The following is a 17,717-nucleotide window of genomic DNA, read 5'->3' as shown; positions in this document are numbered from 1 at the left end:
TTAAAATCTTTCCTTGTCTGTGACTTTGACAATTTTATTATAATGTGTCTTGAAGGGATCTCTTCATGTTCAGTTTGTCTGGTGACCTATGAACACTATGAACTTGGATGTCCAAATTTCTCCCTAGACTTGGAAAGTTCTTAGCTGTTATTTCTTTAAATAGGCTTCCTGCCCCTTTTTCCCTATCTTCTCCTTTTAGAACTCCAATGATTCACAAACTGGTCCACCTATCATGAAGGCTTTCTTCACTCTTCCTCATTTTTTTCTTCTTTTCCAGTCAGGTTTCCTCTGACTGTAAAATTTCAAAGTTCCTGTCTTTGATTTCACTGATTCTTTCTTCTGCTTGATCAAGCCTATTGTTGATGTGCTCTACTGCATTTTTTTTTTCCATTTCATTCATTGAATGATTCAACTCCAGAATTTGTTTGGTCCTTTTTCATTATTTCTAACTCTTTGATAAATTTTTTAATATTGTTAATGTACTGTTTTCCTCATTTCACTGAACTGTCTTTCAGTATTTTCTTTTCAGCTCATTAAATTTCCTTAAAACAGCTTTTTTGAATTCTTTATCAGATAAATTGTAGATCTCCATGTCTTTGGATTCAGTTACTAGAAGATTATTGTGGTCCTTTGGTGTCATATGTTTTCTTGCTTTTTCTTTTTCTTTTTTTATTTAAATTCAATTAGCTTCCTTGGTTTTTCATGTTTCTTGGAGTCTTGTGTTATGGTCTTCACATTTGAAGTAGCAGTCACCTCCTCCTCCAGTCTTTACTAATTGCCATCAAGGTAGAAATACCTTCCATGTTCCTCTTAGAGATTCTGCAAATTTCTCAACCTTCCATGAACCTGCTCCATGTTTCTTGCTCACTTTTGTGGCAGAATTCTTCAGCATGAATGCCTTCTATTGATTCTACAATGCACCAGGCTAGTGCTGACAGCCTCTCTTGTGTCTTCCCAAAGGTAGCACTATAACTCAAGTTTGTGGTCTCTGGACTGCAGATTCTGCCTGTTTTCCATGTGTATTCATGAACAGTCTTCCAAAGCTTGCTCTTGCCACCACCTTAATGGGTATGCACAGTGAGCCAGCTACAGCATGGGGGGTAGGGAGTAGTGTGAGGCACACAAAACTGGGATGCTAATAGGCCAGTGGGGGAATCCATGGGTGGGGCTTTCCCAGCAGTTAATGGGTGGGCTTCTTAATAGAGTCTGCTGTACAGTAGGTTCTGTGTCTCTTTATTGCCACCAAAAAATCCTATGTGCCATTTTCCCAAACTCTTTCTACCTCTCAGTCATGGAACTCCCAATTTAGTACTCTGGAGAGGGCAAGACAGAAATGAGCCTCTCTGGCAGCATCTGCAGAGCTGGAGAAGCTGGATGCTCACTCACATGCTCTCTCTTGCCCTCACAGGAGAAATTACGGGCCTAAAAAGATTTCCTCTGGCCTTTATCAATGCTACCCTCTGGTAAAGTTGATGCAGGTAAAGTGAAATTGTTCCTATTACCCACTCCAATGTATCCAAACTCTTACTTTCTGCTCCAACAAAGTGCTGGGTCTTCACTTACAGAAACCTAGACATCCACAAAGGTTCTCTCATCCAAGTATGGTTGTCTTCAGAAGCTCCAAAATGACAAAAGGGTCACTTCAGGGTACACAGCTGGGACTGAGATCCGTCTGCCTATTACCCAATGCACAGGTAGATGAGACTTCTCCTGGGACCCTTGTTATATGATGCAGAATGCTACAGGTCCCCCAAAACACTTTTGTTTGTGGATGGATACAGAATATTTGTTTTTGAGAGTGAGAACAAAAACTAGGGACATCTTATGGCACCATGATGCTGACATCAAGTATATCAGTAATACATTTTATATATTGGCCCATAATAAAAGATAACCTATTCCAATGGGGAATCCTAATACAGGAAAATATGGACTTAAAATAGAATAAAACACACAACTGCATGCAGTCAAAACTAAATGATGACAATCCATTATCTATAAAGGAAGAATAGTAAAGAGTTAAAAAGGCATACGATTAGCTTATGCTTCCAGGAAGATGAATGAGACATACTTTTCACTATTCTTTCTGCTAAGTACAACGAAAAACTGTGGACATATATGTAATATATACATAAGTGTATATATATATACATATATATTTCACACACACATCATCATACATAAAGCGTAGATATATATCATATATAAAAAAAACTCTAGAAATAAATATATTTTTTAAAAATAGGAAGATTCTGAAAGGTAGAGAGAAAAAGGCAGACCACTAGGGACCCTGAGATGCAAGAAAGAACACAGTGGTGAATTCCCTAGATTTTCTTTTACCTTATACATCTACTATTTGAAGCTGAAAAGGCTAGAAACCAAGAAACACCAAAAAGCACAGACAAAAAAAGACTGTTCTCTCTAGCTTAAGAACCAGGAAAGAGTCAGCCTGTCAACAAAGAAAACACCTTAGTAATAACCACTATATTGCTTCCAAACATCACCAAAAAAGAAAGGAAAAAAAAGCTATGGTCCAACTCTCACCCACACAAGCAAGGCTAACTGGAGAGATTGGATTTTCATCTTCATTGGACTATAATTAACACATTCAAAACTTGTACTGGTATAGTGGATGAAAAGGCCAACTTGGGAGTCAAGACTTTCTACCCAAGTGGGCAATAACAAACCACCACCACTGAGTGGCAGTGGAGACTACCTAAACTTCTACCCCTAACCAGCATTAATGAGACAACTCCATCACTCCCCTATGGTGTCTGAAGAGGCCTAAGAGAGAGTGGGGGCTTTCACCATTGTTCAGCAGTAACAAGGCCACCACCCTCCTCCTGGTGGTATCAAAGGCCACATGGGGAACAGCAGAAGGCTCTACAATGCTTTCCAGCCAGTGAATAATCAGTGGAAGACTACTAGAAAGCTAGAATTCCTACACCTATTCAACAGGAACAAGGAGCCTGCACCATTCAGTGTCAACAGAGGCTGAGTGGGAAACATGGGCCTCATTCCCCACTTGACAGTAATGAGGCAAATCCTGTCCTTCCCCTACAGCAGCACTGTCACAAAAGCCAGATAAAACAAAAGGTTTAAATAAAAGCAGTATCTCGTAACATAATACCCAAAGGTCGAGGTCTTGTCATACCAAGAACCAGGAAGATATTAAATTGAATGGGAAAAAAAAACAATACATGCCAACACCAAGAAAATAAAGATGTTAGAATTATCTGACATATTTTAAAGGAGCCATCATAAAAATGTTTCAGTGAGTAATTACAAATGTGTGTGAAACAAGATAAAGAAAAGAGAGTCTCAGCAAAGAAACAAAATGTTTCAACAAAGAAACAGAAGATGCTGGATGGGGTCAACAGTAGAATGGAGGGGACAGAGGAAAGAAGCAGTAAGCCATAAATCAGAAAAATTTTAAATGACACACACTGACTGTAATATTGTGATACAGTAATATATATTTCTTCATCCCCAAATCCCTGACACAGGAGTTTCTAAAACTCTTGGGATTTCTGGATAAGAAGAATAGGAAAACCATCAACTTTGTTATTCATGATAAGCCACTTTCAACTGTACTGGGGTTTATGCTAATGAATTGACCCTTGGTGTACCCCCAGACAGCTTCAGAATGGGAAATGCCAGGAGAACCATGTGATTAGAGGGTTGGAACTTTCAGCTCCACTCTCCAACCCCAGGGAGGGGAGAAGGGCTAGAGAATGAGTTAATCACCAAGGGCCAATGATTTAATAAATCATGCCTTCATAATGTAACTCCCATAAAAACAAACAATGGGGTTTGGAGAGCTTCCAGGGTAATGAACACGAAGTTGCTATGAGGTTGAAATGCCAAAAAGGGCCATAGAAACTCCATGTCCTGGTCCATATACCTTGCCCTAAGCATCTTTTCTATTTGGCTGTTCCTAAGTTGGATCCTTTATGATAAACTGGTAATAGTAATTAAGTTGTTTTCCTGAGTTCTGTGAGCTGTTCTAGCAAATTATCAAACATGAGAAGTGGACATGGGAACCCTCAATTTATAACTGGTTGATCAGAAGTATAAGAAGTCCAGGACTTGAGACTGGCATCTGAAGTGAAGGTGGTCTTGTGGGACTGAGCCCTTAACATATGAGGTCTAACAGTGGGTATCCAGACAGTTGTAGAATCGGTTGTTGGTGTGGAAAACTCCACATTTTTTACGTCAGAAGTGTTGAGACACTAAACAATAAAGAGAAAATAGACTGAAAAAAAATGAATAGAGACTCAGGGGCCTATATGACTATGGCAACAACAACAAAATATCTAACATTTTTGTCATCAAGTCCTGGGAGGAGAGAAGAAAAACGCAATGGCAAGGCTTAGAATGTACATTAATAGGATAAATCCTAGTGAGAATATGGAGCAACAGAACTCTCATCCATTACTGGTGAGAATGCAAAATGGTACAGCCACATTGGAAGAGAGTCTGGCAGTTTCTTATAAAACTAACATACTCTTACCATACAACCTAGCAATTGCACTCCTTGGTAATTACCAAGTGAGCTGAAAACTTATGTCCACACAAAACCTGCACACAAATGTTTTTATAATTGCTTTATCTGTAAATGCCAAAACTTGGAAGCAACCAAGATGTCCCTCAGTAGATGAATGAATAAACAACCTTTAGTCCATCCAGACAATAGAATATTATTCAGGAATAAAAAGAAATGAGCTGCCAGGGTGCCTGGCTGGCTCCCTCGGTAGAGTGTGTGACTCTTGATCTCAGGGCTGTGGGTTCAAGCTCCACATGGGTACAGAGATTACTTTAAAAAAAATAAAATCTTAAAAAAAAAAAAGAAATGAGCCATCAAGCCACGAAAAGACATGGAGGAATCTTAACTGCATGTTGCTGAGTGAAAGAAGCCAATCTGAAAAGGCTATAATCTATATGATCGCAACTAAATGGCATTCTTTAAGAGGCAGTAAAAAGATCAGTGGTTGCCAAGAGTCTAAGAGAATGAGGAAAGGAATAAATAGGTGGAGAATGGGGTATTTTTAGGGCAATGAAATTATTCTTGACACTGCAATGATAGATACATAACATTATGCATTTGTCAAAACCATAAAACTATACGACACAAAGAGTGTACCCTAATGTAAACTATAAATAATATTAATAGTACATAAATATTGGTTCACCAATATAACAAACATACCACACTAATGTAGAATGTGAATAGGAGAAGAAACTGGGAGAGGCTCCTTGTACTTTTTGTACAACTTTTCTGTAAACCTAAAAGTGTTCTTAAAAAATAAAGTCTAATAAAATTTAAAATTAAAAAAATGACAGAAAACTTCCCAAATTTGGCAAAAGACAAGCCAACATACTGAAGAAGCTAAGCAAACCCCAAACAGGATAATCCAAAACAAATACATATCAAGACACAACACAGTTACATTTCTAAATACTACAGGCAAAAAAAAAAAAAAATCTTAAAAGTAGTGTAACAAGAGAAAACAATACCTTACCTCTAGTGAAAAAAAAAAATTTAAATGACAGTGAATTTTTCACTAAAATCAGAGAGAACCAGCATCACTACTCACAATGGCCAAAGGTGGAAAAAACTCACATCTCCATCAACTGACAAGTGGACAAACATATGTGGTATGTCTGTGGTATGTCCATTCAATTCAGCCAGAAAAGCAGTTAAGTACTGATACATGCCACATCAAAAATGAATCTTGAAAACATTATACTGAGTAAAAGAAGACAGTCACAAAAGCTCACATATTACGTGATTTCACTTATATGAAATATCCAGAATAGGCAAATCCACACAGACAGTAGTTGTCAAGGGCTGGGGGATAGGGGAATAGGTGTAAGGTTTCATGTTTGGGGTGATGAAAAGATTTTGGAATTGGATAGTGGTAATGGTTGTAAAGCACTATGAATGTACTAAAAGTCAACACGGAGGGGTGCCTGGGTGGCTCAGTCGGTTAAGTGTCCGATTCTTGATTTGGTTCAGGTCATGATCTTAGTGTCAGGCTCCACGCTTAGCAGGGAGTCTGCTTGAAATTCTCTCTCTCTCCCTCTGCACCTCCCCTCTGCATTCACACTCTCTCTCAAATAAATAAATCTTTAAAAAAAAAACTCGTTACAGCTTCTGCTTCTGGGTCGGAGCCATGGCAGTGGCAGATCTAAGCCCTGTCAATCCCGTGGTGTTCTTTGATGTCAGCATTGGTGGCCAGGAAGTGGGCCAGATGAAGATCGAGTTCTTTGTGTATGTTGTGCCTAAGACAGCAGAGAATTTTAGGCAGTTCTGCACTGGAGAATTCAGAAAAGATGGGGTTCTGACAGGATACAAAGGGAGCACCTTCCACAGGGTCATAAAGGATTTCATGATCCAGGGTGGGGATTTTGTTAATGGAGATGGTACTGAAGTTGCCAGTATTTACTGGGGATCATTTGCAGATGAAAATTTTAAACTTAGACACTCAGCTCCAGGCCTGCTTTCCATGGCAAACAGTGGTCCCAGTACAAATGGCTGCCAGTTCTTCATCACCTGTTCTAAATGTGATTGGCACATAGTGCCAAGCACATAGTGTTTGGAAAAATCATTGATGGACTTCTAGTGATGCAAAAGATTGAGAATGTTCCCACAGGCCCCAACAGTAAGCCCAAGCTGCCTGTGGTGATCTCACAGTGTGGGGAGATATAGTCCAGGGCAAGACTGATCAGGCCTTCCCTTGCTCTGGGTGACGCTCTTGAGTAAGATAATCCGGACTGACCCCTGTGTTTGCTTCCCTGCCTGCTTGGCCCTTTTTGATCTAGAGACCTTGGAAATGTCATAGATTAAGAACCCAGGATTTTCTGTTTAAGTTTTCAATTGTAAATAAAGTTTTGTTTTGTTTTGGAAAAAAAAAAACTCATTACAAAAATAACGACATAGGCAAATAAGAAATAAAAGCGTGAAAAAACAGGTTATGCAAAAATTAATGGAAAGAAAGTAAGAGTTAGTATTAGATAAAGTAGACTCCAGAACAAAGAAAATTATCAGATACAAAAAGGGACATTATATAATGACACAAAGTCAACCACCAAGAAAACATAGCAATCATAAATGTATATGCACTAAACAACAGAATATGTTGAAGTGAAACTCACAGAAATAAAAATAGACAAATAAAAATAAATTCACAATTAGAGACTTACAGAACAACTAAACAGAAAAAGAGCAATGATAAAGAACTCAACACCACCATCCACCAATAGGATCTAGTGATCTAGTTCTGTGAATACAGAACACTGCACTCAACAAAAGAAGATACACATTCTTTTCAAGGGCCCACAGGACATATACCAAGATAAATCATATCCTGGGCAAAACCACAAATGTCAAATTTAAAACAATCAAAATCATAAACAGAATGTTTTCTTAACCACAGTGAAATCGAACTGGAACTCAATCACACAAAAATAACGTAAGAAAAATCTGCAAATGCTTGGATATAAAACAACATATTTCTAAATAATCCATGCAACAAAGAGGACTTTTTAGAGTAAATAAAAAAATTACACTGAACTGAATTAAAATGACAATACAATATATCAAAACTCGAGGACACAGGCAAAGAAATGCTGAAAGGGAAATTACTGGCATTAAATGCATATATTATTTTTTATTGTTTCAAGTTTTCATTTAAATTCTAGTTAGTTAACATATAGTGTAATATTGGTTTCAGGAGAATAATTTAGTGATTCCTCACTTACACATAACACCCAGTGCTCATCACCCCTCCTTGATACCCATCAACCATTTAGCCCATCCCCTGCCTACCTCCCCTCATCAACCCTCAGTTTGTTCTCTATAGTTACAAGTCTCTTATGGTTTGCCTCCCTCTCTTTTTTTTTCCTTTATCCTATGTTCATCAGTTTTGTTTCTTAAATTCCACATATGAGTCAGAATGGCTAAAATTAACAACACAGAAAACAACAGATGTTGGCATGGATATAGAGAAAGGGGAATCCTCTTACACTGTTGTTGGGAATGCAAACTGGTGCAGCCACTCTGCAAAACAGTATGGAAGTTCCTCAAAAAGTTAAAAACAGAACTACCCTACCATCCAGTAGTTGCACTAACTAGGTAATTACCCAAAGGATACAAAACTACTGATTCAAAGGGATACATACACCCTAATGTTTATGCAGCATTATGAACAATAGCCAAATTAGGGAAAGAGCCCAAATGTTCACCAGCTAGAAACAGATAAAGATGTGAGGGCACCTGGGTAGCTCAGCTGGTTAAGCTTAAGCATCCGACTCTTGGTTTTGGCTCAGGTCATAATCTTAGGGTCGTGAGATGAAGCCCTGCATCATCCTCCATACTCAATATGGAGTCTGCTTGTCCCTCCCCTTCCCAAATGTCCCTTTCCTTCCCCCCCTCGTATGCATGCACGCACATTCTCTAATAAAATCTTCAAAAAAAAATGTGGTGTATGTATATATATAATGGTATGTTACTCAGCCATCAAAAAGAATGAAATCTTGCCATTTGCAACAACATGGATGGAACTAGAGTGTATTATGCTTAAGTGAAATAAGCCAGTCAGAGAAAGACAGATGCGTATGTTATTAAAAAGGAAAACTGCATGGGCCACCTGGCTCAGTCAATAGAGCATGCGACTCTTGATCTTAGGGTTGTGAGTTCAAGCCCCATGTTGGGCATGGAGCCTACTTAAAAAAAATAAAATTTTTTTTAAACTTTAAAAATAAAATAAAAAGGGAAATTGCAAATCAATAATCTAAGCTCTCTCTTAAGAAATTAGAAGAGCAAAATAAAACCAAAGCAAGCAGAAAGAACAAAAAGAGGAGAAATCAACAAAATTTAAAACAAGAAAAACAACAGAGGAAATATAAAGCTGGTCTTTGGAAAGATCAGTATAACTGACTAGGGGTGCCTGGGTGGCTCAGTCAGTTAAGTGTCTGCCTTCAGCTCAGGTCATGATCCCAGGGTCCTGGGATGAAGCCCCAAGTCAGGCTCCCTGCTTAGCAGGGAGTCTGCTTCTCCCTCTCCCTCTGCCACTCCCCCTGCTTGTGTTCTCTCTCTGTCAAATAAATAAAATCTTTTTTTAAAAAACAGAACTAATTTCTACCAAGACTAACAAAGGAAAAAACAGATAAGACACAATTTATCAATATCAGGCATGAAACAGGATATTCACATTCATTAAAAGGACATTAAAGGAATATTTCAAAAGCTCTATGCAAATAAATAGATGAAACACATGAAATTGACCAGTTCCATAGCCTGGTGATGGGTACTAAGGAGGGCACGTACTGCATGGAGCACTGGGTGTTATACGAAAACAATGAATCGTGGATCACTACATCAAAAAGTAATGATGTACTGTATGGTGACTAACATAATAAAATTAAATTAAATTTAAAAATAAATAAAATAAAATACAAACTACCATAACTCAGCCAATACAAAATGTATACAGTTGATTCTTGAACAATACAGGGCTAGGGGTACCAATCCCCCCATACAGTCAAAAACCCATGATTAACTTCTGAATTCTCAAAAACTTAACTACTAATAGCCTACTGTTGACCAGAAACCTTATTGATAACATAAACAGTCAATTAACACCTATATTGAATGTTATATGTATTATATAGTCTGTTCTTACAATAAAGTAAAGCTAGAGAAAAAATATTTAAAAAATCATAAGGAAGAGAAAATAAATTTATAGTACTGTATTGTATGTATGACAAATCTGCACAGAAGTGGACCCATGCAGGTCAAACCCATGTTATTCAAGGATCAACTATAATTTGAATAGCTTGAATAGCCCTGTGACCATTAAGGAAATTGAATTCATATTTTAAAACTCCTAAGGAAAAAAAATCTTCAGACCCAGATGTCTTCACTGCTTCATTCTATCAAATGATTGAAGAATGAACACTATTACTACACAATCACTACCATAAAATAAGAGGAAAAAAAATTTCTCAATTCACTTTATGAAACCAGTATTACTCTAATACCAAAATCAAAGACAGTATAAAAAAAGAAAACTATAGACTAATATCCCTCATGAATATAGATGTAAAAATCCTTAACAAAATGTTATCAAGTAGAATTCAGCAATATATAAGAAGATTTATGCACCACGAGGTTTATTTTAGGATGCAAGACATCTCAAATTCAAAAATCAATCAATGTAATCTACCATATTAAATCTAATGATGAAAAAACCTATCATATTCATGCATATGACAAACCTCAACACCAATTCATGACTAAAATAAGATTCTCAGGAAAAAAAATAAACAAAATCACAGAGAGGTAATATAAGCAAAATGGAAGAGTAGGAGTTTTGTATCATTTTCCCCACCAAAGAAAACTGATTTTAATAATCAACCACAGACAAGAATGACCTTGTGGAAGTTCAGGAGTCCAGTTGAAAAATTCCAGCACAATGCTGGAGAAAAAAAAAAAATCTGAGACTGGATGCACTGAAGAGGGTAAGAAGAACAATTTCACTTTACCTGCATTATCCCTCCCACAAAGCAGCCCATCTCAGTGCCAAGAGAGACCTCCTTGACCTGTGATTTCTCCATGGTGGAAAGTGAGAGCATCTGACCACCAGGCTTTCCCCAGCTTTGTGGGATGCTGCTGAAGAGGCCCACTTCTTTCTCACCTCATCCAGAATACTGAAGTGTACTACACAACTGTAGGGTAAGAAGGGGACAGAAGGAGAGCAGCCAGGACTCTCAAAAGACATCAAAGGATCCTACTAATCACTTTACGGACTCCATCAAGAAGCCTGTCCATGAGCCAATGGGGACACCTTACCTGCAAATCTTCTCAAATGGCCCACAGGCACCCCCAAAAAACTGCACACCTCCCCCAGCTACTCCTCAACTCCATGGCCAGCTCCTTGTGCAATGACAAATATACCCTTTGCAGATGGTTACTGAGCACATGCAGAAAGCCACCCAACTCTGGGACTGGGAGAAAGCACAGTAACTTGAGCATTCAGCACTGCTTTAGGTAAAGCAAACAAGAGACTGTTAGCAATTGGACTGATTTTGTGGGATTGAAAGAAAGCATACAATCTTAAGGATTCCATTCCAAAAAGGAACAAGAAGTGTGGAGCAGGTGCATCCAAAGGAAAGGTCTAAGATAACCTCAGAATATCCAGCATGGCTGACATAAGTTAATCCTCTACCAAAGACAGTAAGTAAAAATGGAGGAAGTGATTGCTTCCTCAAATGCAAAAAAACAATGGAAGATTTCAAGAACATGAAAAATAAAGGAACTGTGATACCACCAAAGGAATACAATTTTTTCTAGTAACCAAGCCCAAAGAAACAGATCTGTGATTTGCCCAGTAAATGATTCAAAGTAGTTGTTTTTTAAAAGCTCAAGAAGTTATAAGAAAACCCAGAAAGACCATTAAACAAAATCAGGAAAACAATACACAAACAAAATGAGAAGTTTCACACATACATAGAAATCATAAAAAGAAAACAGAAATTCTGGAGCTGAAGACTACAATGAATTAAATGAAAAATGTTAAATAGAGTACCAAAAGCAGACTTGATCAGCAGAAGAAAGAATCAGCAAGATTAAAGACAGGAACTTTGAAATTATCTAGCCAGAAGAGAACAAAGAAAAATGAATGAAAAAGAGTAGAGAAATTCTATGTGAATTATGGGATACCATCAAGGGACACAATCTATGTATTACTGCAGTTCCAGAAGGAGGAAGGAGGAAAAAAAAGGACAGAAATCTGATTTAAAGAAATAACAGCTGAAACGTTCCCAAATCTGGGAAGAGATGTGAATATCCAAGTTCACAAAGCCAGGTCCCCAAAAACATTCATCAAAAAAAAGATTCCTTCAAAGACAAATTATAATAAAACTGACTAAAATCAAAGACAAAGAGAATTTCAAAAGCAACAAGAGAAAAAAAGTTTGTAACTTACAAGGTAACCCCCATAAGGCTATCAGCAGAATTCAGCAGAAACCTTGCAGGCCAGGAGAGAGTGGGATGATACATTCAAAGTACTGAAAGAAAAAAATTGCCAACTAAGAATACTTCACCCGGCAAAGACGTCCTTCAAAAATAAAGAGATAAAAAGTTTCCAAGACAAACAAAAGCTGAGAGAGCTCATCACAACTAAACGTGCCTTACAAGAAATGCTGAAAGAAATTCTTCATGCTAAAATGAAAAGACACTAATTAGTAACATAAAAAACATATAATAAAAATATAAAACACACTTGTAAAGGTAAGTTTATATTTAAATTGTGACTTCTCCAAAACTGTAATATGGCAGCATGTTAATCAATTGATTCTAGTAAACAGTGAAGAACAAAAGTATTAAAAATAACTATAGCTACAATAATTCCTTAAAGAACATACAATATAAGAAGATGTAAACTGCAACATCAAAAATGTAAAATGTGGGTAGGAGTGAAAGGGTATAATTTTTATATGGGATTGAAATCCAAATATTATCAGCATAAAACAGACTGTTAAAAAGTGTTATGTAAGCCTCACAGCAACCACAAAAAAAAAAAAAAAAAAAACCTTCAACAGATACTCAACAGGTAAAGAGAAGGAAATCAAACCATACCATTTTGGAAAATTATCAATTCACAAATGAACACAAGAGAAAAAGGAAAAGACAAAGGAACTAAAAAAGAGCCAGAAAACAATTAACAAGATAATATTAGTAAGTCCTCACCTACTAATAATGAAATGTAAATAGGTTAAATTCTCCAACCAAAAGGCATACAGTTGCTGAATGAACCAAAAAATGTAACCCAACTGCATGCTGTCTACAAGAAACTCACTTCACTTTAAGGATAAACTTGGGCTCAAAGGAAAGAAACAATATACATTCCCTGCAAATGTAAAGCAAAAGAGAGCCGAGTTAGCTATACTTACATCATTACAAATTAGATTTCAAGTCACAAAAAAGAGTCAAGGAAGATGATTATGTAATGACAAAGGGGTTAACTCGTCATGAGAATAAAACAATTGGAAGTATATACACACCCCAAAAAACAGAACATCTAGGGCGCCGGGGTGGTTCAGTTGGTTAAGCGACTGCCTTCGGCTCAGGTCATGATCCCAGGGTCCTGGGATCGAGCCCCACATCAGGCTCCCTGCTCGGCGGAGAGCCTGCTTCTCCCTCTCCCTCTGCCTGCTGCTCTACCTACTTGTGCTCTTTCTCTCTCTCTGTGTCAAATAAATAAATGAAATCTAAAACAAAACAAAACAAAACAAACCCCAGAACATCTAAATATATTAAACAAATAACAACACATCTGAAGGGAGAAATAGACAACAATACAAAAAAGAAAAAAAGCAGCAAGGGATTTCAATACCCCCTTTCAACAATGAAGAGATCCAGAAAATTAATTAAAAAATTATTAGACTTAAATTATACTTTAGACAAAATGGAGCTGACAGACATATAGAGAATATTCCATCCAATAACCACATAATATACATTCTTTTCAAACACACACAGATTATTTTCAGGGTAGATAAAATGTTAGGCAACAAAACAAGTCTTAAACTCAAGGAAACTGATATCATACCAATTATCTTTTCTAACCAAAATGATATGAAGCTAGAAATCAGTAACAGGAAGAAAGCTATAAAATTCACAAATATGTGGAAATTAAACAACACATTCCTGAACGACCAATTGGCCAAAGAAGAAATCAAAAGAGAAGTTAAAAAAAAAATTCAAAACAAATGGAAATGGAAACACAACACACAAAACTTACAGGATGCAGAAAAAAACAGCTCTAAGATGGAAATTTATGGTGATAAATGCCTATAAGAAAAAAAAGCAAAAGAACAACCTAACTTTATACCTGAAGGAACTATAAAAATAATGAGGTAAGCCCAAAATTAGCAGAAGGAAGGATATATAAAGATTAAGGGAAACAAATGAAATAGATGCTAGAAAACAATAAAAAAGATCAATGAAATTAAGACCTAGCTATTTGAAAAGATAAGCAAAATTTAAAAACCTTTAGCCAGACTAATAAAATAAGAGAAAGAATCAAATAAATAAAATAAAAAATAAAAGAGGAGGCACTACAACTGATACCACAAAAATACAAAGGATCATAAGAGACTACTATGAAGAATTATATACCAACAAATTGGTTAACCTAAAAGAAATGGAAAGATTCCTAGAAACATACACCTGACAAGAGAGAATCATAAGTAGTAAATCTGAACAAACTAATTATGACTAAGAAAATTAAATCAGAAACTTAAAACCTCTCAACAAACACATGGTTTCACTGATGGATTCTACCAACGACTTAAAGAAAAATCATTCTCAGGGTCTTCCAAAAAACTGAAGAAGAAGGAACACTTCCAAACTCATTTTACAAAGTCAGCATTACCTTGATTCCAAAGCCAGACAAGGAGACTACAAGAAAAGAAAAGAAAAGAAGAGAAAAGAAGAAAAAGATAAAGAAAAAGGCCAGTATCCTAAGGAATACAGATGCAAAAAAGTTCTCAGTGAAATACTAGCAAACCAAATTCAATAGAACATTAAAAGAATCATACACTGTTATTAAGCGGGATTTATCTATCAAATGCACGGATAGTTCAACATAAAAAAATCAGTGTGATACACACATTAGCAGAATGAAGGATAAAATCATATGATCATTGCAATAAATGTAGAAAAAACATTTGACAAAATTCAACAACCTACAATAAAAACTCTCAACAAGTCAGGTATAGATAGAATGTAGTTAAACATAATAAAGGCCATCATACTCAGTGAAAGCTTTACCTCTAAGATCAGTAAGAAAACAAGGATGCCAACTCTCACCCCTTCTATTCAAATAGAAGTCCTAGCCAGAGCAACTAGGCAAGAAAAGAAATAAAGACATCCAAATTGGAAAGGAAGAAGTTAAAATTGTTTTGCATATGACATGATCTTATATACAGAAAACCACAGGGGTGCCTGGGTGGCTCAATCAGTTAAGCATCTGCCTTCAGCTCAGGTCATGATCCCAAGGTCCTGGGATCAAGCCCCACATCAGGTTCTCTGTTTGGCGGGAAGTCTGCTTCTACCTATCCCCCTGATCCTGCTCTTTCTCTCTCTCTCTCACTCTCTCTCGTGTGCATGCTCTCGCTCTAATAAATAAATAGAATCTTTAAAAAAAAGAAAACCATAAAGCCTCCACCAAATGATTTTCAGAACTGATAAACCTCTTAAAGTTGCAAGATACAAAATCAATATACAAAAAATGGGTTTTATTTCTTTTTTTTTTCAGAGATAAAGATCTTTTATTGAGAAACAGGGAGGAAGGAATGCTACAGGGTTTGGATTACTTAATTGGGCTCATAGTCCAGAAAGGGAAATGCGTTAGGGTTAGAGGAGATTTTTAGGGGTTGTGGAAGTCATTAGGGAGAAACATTTCTTAAACTAACAATGAACTGTTAGATACAGAAATTAACAAAACAATCTTTTTACAATACCATCAAAAAGAAAAAAATACTTAGGATTAATTTAACCAAGTAGGTGAAAGATCTGTACACCAAAACCTGCAAGACACAGGCAAAATAAATTGAAGACACAAATAAATGGAAAAATATTCCATGTTCATGGATTAGAAGAATTACTATCCTTAAAATGTCCATACTACACAAAACCATCTACAGATTCAATGCAGCACCTACCAAAATTCCCATGGCACTTTTCACAAAAATAAAGGAAACAATCCTAAAATTCATTGGAACCACAAAAGACCCTGAAGAGCTAAAGCAATCTTGAGAAAGAAGAGCAAAGCTGGAGGCATCACACTTCCTGACTTCAAACTATATTACAAACCTATGGTAATCAACATAGTAAGGCACTGGCATAAAAACAGACACATAAATCTGTGGAACAGAATAGAGACCCCAGAAATAAACCCATAAATATATGGTCAATTAATTTATCACAAAGGTGCGAAGCACAGACAATGGGGAAATGATAGTTTCTTTAATAAATGAAATTAAGATAACTAGATATATACATGGAAAAGAATAAATATTTACCCTTACACCATACTCAAAAATCAACTGAAAACAGATTAAAGATTTAAATATAAGACCCAAAACCATAAAAATCCTAGAAGAAAACACAGGAAAATTCTACCTGACATTGGACTTGGCAATGATTTTTTGGATATAACATCAAAAACATAAACAACAAAACCTAAAATAGATAATTAGGATTACATCAAACTAAAAAGCCACTATACAACAAAGGAAACTCAACAAAATGAAAAGGCAACATATGGAATGAAAGAAAAGTATCTGCAAAGCATATATCTGACATCTCCTATAACTCCTACAACTCAGAAGCAAAAAACCACCTCACTTAAAAATGGACAAAGGAACTGAATAAACATTCTCCAAAGACATACAAATGGCCAAAAGACAGATGAAAAGGTGTTCAACATCACTAATCATCAGGGAAATACAAACCAAAACAATGACATATCACCTCACATTTGTTAGAATGGCTATTATCAAAAAACAAAAAATAAGTTTTGGTGAAGATGTGGAAAAAGGAAACCCTATACACTATTGGTGGCATATAAACTGGTAAACCATTGTGTAAAACACTATTTAGGTTCCTCAAAAAATTAAAAATAGAACTACCATATGATCAAGGAATCCAACTCAGGATACACACACACACACACACACACACACACACACACATATATACACGTATACAAGATATAATCTTAACTATAAACTCAATCACGTCTCTAAGAGATAGCTGCACTCCCACATTCATTACAGCATTATTCACAATAGCCAAGACATGGAAACAACCTAAGTGTCTATCAATGTATGAACAGATAAAGATGATGTGATACACACACATACACACACAATGGATTATTATTCAGCCAATGGAAAGAAGGAAATCCTGCCATTTGCCACATAGATAAAATGGGAGAACATTATGTTAAGTGAAATTAGCCAGACATAGAAAGACAAATACTCTATGATTTCACTTGTGTATGGAACCTATAAATCAATAAGTAAATGAACATCAAACTCACACAGAGAGTAGAATGGTTGCTACCAGGACCTGGGAGTGTGCGGGGGTTGTAAACATGGTGGTCAAAGGGTACAACCTTTCAGTTATAAACTGAGTAAGAAATTTACATAAGCTAATGAATAAGCTCTGAGGTTCTGATGTATTGCATATTGACTATTATTAATAAAACTGGGTTGTGTACTAGAAACTTGTTAGGAGAATAGATCTTATGCATTTTTAACAGAAAAAAATGTGAGGTAAAAGATGGTTGAATTAACCTGGATGTGGTAATAATTTCACAAAGTATACATATATCAAATTACCACATTGAACACATTAGACATATAAAACTTATTTGTCAACTATACCTCAATATGAAAAAGTTCAGTAAAATCAACACTAGGAACAGAAGAGAACTTCCTAATTTGATGAAAAGCACTTACAAAGAAGCATTATACTTAATGGTGAAACAATGAACACTTTCCCCTAAGATCAGGAGTAAAGCAAAGAAGTCCACTTTCACCACTCATATTCACCATAGTGCTGGAAGTTCTAGCCAGTGCAATAAGGCACTAATTTAAAAAAGGAAACAAAAGGCATACAGTTCAGAAATGAAGAAATAAAA

The 17,717-nt window shown here is 36.2% G+C and overlaps 1 protein-coding gene and 1 pseudogene across 7 annotated transcripts in view; one reads left to right on the top strand and one right to left on the bottom strand.

The window, feature by feature from the left end:
• DOCK3 (dedicator of cytokinesis 3) overlaps positions 1 to 17,717 on the bottom strand; it is a 525,427-nt gene that overhangs the window by 336,051 nt on the left and 171,659 nt on the right. Inside the window, exon 2 of one of the 7 annotated variants that reach the window (XM_073901294.1) lies at positions 11,991 to 12,072. The exons of the other annotated variants lie outside the window; for them this stretch is intronic. The gene's annotated coding sequence lies outside the window, so the exon portion shown is untranslated. The remainder of the gene's footprint in view (positions 1 to 11,990; positions 12,073 to 17,717) is intronic. 7 annotated transcript variants of the gene reach the window in all.
• On the top strand, positions 6,162 to 6,812 carry LOC112833927 (peptidyl-prolyl cis-trans isomerase H pseudogene; annotated as a pseudogene).

Source organism: Callorhinus ursinus, unplaced genomic scaffold (genome assembly GCF_003265705.2).
Source record: "Callorhinus ursinus isolate GAN/ISIS: 27379988/994484 unplaced genomic scaffold, GSC_fseal_2.0 scaffold15, whole genome shotgun sequence".
Taxonomy (NCBI): Eukaryota; Metazoa; Chordata; class Mammalia; order Carnivora; family Otariidae; genus Callorhinus; species Callorhinus ursinus.
This window is presented reverse-complemented; position numbering and strand designations above follow the sequence as displayed.